Consider the following 2,909-nt stretch of genomic DNA (forward strand, 5'->3'; position numbering starts at 1 on the left):
TACAGACAAAGGTAAGGTAGGATGTGAGTAAATTGGAGGTAAACCTAGGCATTGAGTAATGAAGAGAGAGATATAGTCTCTAGAGATGTTTAAACCAGGTGATGTCATCGCATATGTAGGAGGTGGAAAAACATGGTTGGTTAAGGCATATTGAGCAGGGCTAGAGGCTCTACAGTGAAATAAGACAGTAATCACTAACCAGGACAGTAATGGACAAGGCATATTGATATTAGAGAGAGGCATGCGTAGCCAAGTGAACATATGGGTCCAGTGAGTGGTTGGGCTGGCTGGGGACACGGCGATTCAGACAGTTAGCAAGCTAACAAGCTAGCAGCTAGTAGACCAGGGCAAGCTAGCAGTTAGCAGACCGGGTTAGCAAGCAAGCAGTTAGCAAGGGCTAGCAGTTAGCAGACCGGGCAGGCAAGCTAGCAGTTAGCAGACCTGGTTAGCAGGCAATCAGTTAGCAGACCGGGCAGGCAAGCTAGCAGTTAGCAGACCAGGGCCCGGCAGTTTAGCAGTTAGCAGACCGGGTTAGCAAGCAAGCAGATAGCAGGGGCTAGAAAGTTAGCCTTTGGGGGGGGGGTTCACGATGGGGGTAAGTCTGTTTTTGCCTCTTCGTGCTGTGACGTCGATAGACCAGTCGTGGAATTAGTAGGGTTCCAAGTAGCTCTAGGTAGCTAGCAGGCCGATGTTGTAACCCAGGAGTATGCTTCGGTGGTAGCACAGGAGCCCTGGCCGGGCTAGCTTCAAGCTAAATTGGTGCTTGCTCTGGGATGGAAACATTAGCCAGGAGTAGTCATCCGGGATTGCGGTTAGCTAGTTGTGAATAACAGATGAAAATGTTCAGTTTGCGGTAGGAATCCGGGCATAAAAATAACAGGTCCGTTATGCTCTGGTTAGAGTCACGTTGTTCGAACTGGCGAGAGCTTTCCGAGCTGAAGGTTAGCTGATGACCGCTGGCAATGGTTTGCTGACTGATATCTGGTAGTTAGCTGGCTAGCTTCAGTTGAGGGATTCCAGATCCGAAGTAAATATAAATACTTTAGGAGAAATAAGCAGATCCACGCCACATTGGGTGAGGCGGGTTGCAGGAGAGTATTTAGATGACGAGGTTTAGCAAAATATTTTAAAGAATATGCAACGAAAAATATGTAAAACGATATATACAATGGACACGACAGGACAAGGACGTCTGACTGCTACGCCATCTTGGATCATTTTAATGTGCTGTGCACAATGAAATACCAAGTTAAAGGAACTCAACTCATGGCAATATGGGTTACCACTCATCATTCTCTGCCTAATTTACAGTACACTCACTAGAGGCTAGCCCTTTATGATAGAGTAGATTGACGACCTTCCTTAGATATGAGGAGCAGTCTCCCGAGTACAATTTTCTCAGGTAAAGATCAGATTGGCAGAACGCTTCCGTTAACCATCTGAGATAAGTCTGTCAATTTGTGCCACGTGTCTTTCTTGTAGTTCTCCCTGTAGTGAGAGTTCACACAAAAGAAAGATGTGGATAGCCATCTTCCCCAGTCAAAGGTGCATATTGCTTTTTTTTCTGTGAAATTCCTCAGGTCAGGACTGCAGAAACATTGGGGCTCGGTAAACAAGGGCAAGTTTACACAGGAGACATGTCATTTTGGAAAGTTTCCAGCCAGTGAGAGGTTCAAACAGTTGCCCCTATGAGTGACAGAGGTCCCATCTGCACCCCTCAGAGATTGTCAGGGCTGAACAGGGATGGGGATTTGTACTGACTGGAACTAGATGTGTGATTGACAGCTAAGAAATGTCTGGGCAAGGGTCAGACAGGAACTATGCACAATAAAGTGTGAGATAGAAAAGGAGTGGAACAATTAGAAAGAGGACTTTGCAGCTGCTTGAGGAATTTCTACTCACTCACACCATATAGTTTCATTGTACCCCTGATCAATGTTAAAACTGATCTGTGGATTTGAGTGGGTGATGGTGTCGGAGACTAAGGGAGATGGGCTACAGTACCAACTTGGCCTCTCTCTCACAGATAATTACAGGCGTCTGGTAGCCTAGTTCAGAGCTGCATATCTGACATTAATTCACGACTGAAAGTATAATTATAACTCTGTCTGTTGTGCTGAGTCATACTGCCTGCAGAGCCTGGTGGTCTAATGTATATGTTTGCTTTGCAGCAGAAGGTTTGGCCAAGATCTTGGACCACCAGGGAAACCTCTTAGGTGGGATGGATGGCAGGAGCCAGAACAGCAAATAAAACACAGGACTTTGAATGAATGGAATTGGTCAATTTATAGGATACTTTTAACAAAGGGAGTAAACAGAATGTAATCGATATGTTACAAAATGAAATGATAGGACCCAGGAGTTATACTATTCCTGGGTTTTAGATTTTCTCTTTATAATTCATGCCTTTTACATCATTGTTGTCTGTTAGAAAATTGCTCAGTTACATGTGTAGATGGTCTAGTGGTTAAGAGCGTTGGGTCACTAACCAAAAGGTCACTGGTTCAAATCCCCGAGCCAACTAGGTCAAATAAATGTGCCTGTGAGCAAGGCACTTCACCCTAATTGCCCCCTGTAAATCGCTCTAGATAAGAGCATCTGCAAAAATGCCTGAGACCTGCTGATGTCCTACTGTGTATGATTCTGTCCTACTGTGTAGGATTCTGACCTGCTTGGAATGTGATGCAGGCTCTTGGGGAGTGAAGATTAGAAATCAAACGTCTGTGTGGTGTAGGAGAGCAAAGAGCCCAGCACAGCACCGTGGCCTCAGGCCAGACTGAGCCAATCTTCTGAAGACTCTAGCAGCAGTGAGACAATGAAACAGGTGTTATTTCAAACCGTGCCCTTTGAACAAACCCTCGATATACTTTATTTCATACTGTAGGAGCGGAGTGGAAAGAGACAGACAA

This window comes from Oncorhynchus nerka, linkage group LG24, assembly GCF_034236695.1.
Source record: "Oncorhynchus nerka isolate Pitt River linkage group LG24, Oner_Uvic_2.0, whole genome shotgun sequence".
Lineage (NCBI taxonomy): Eukaryota > Metazoa > Chordata > Actinopteri > Salmoniformes > Salmonidae > Oncorhynchus > Oncorhynchus nerka.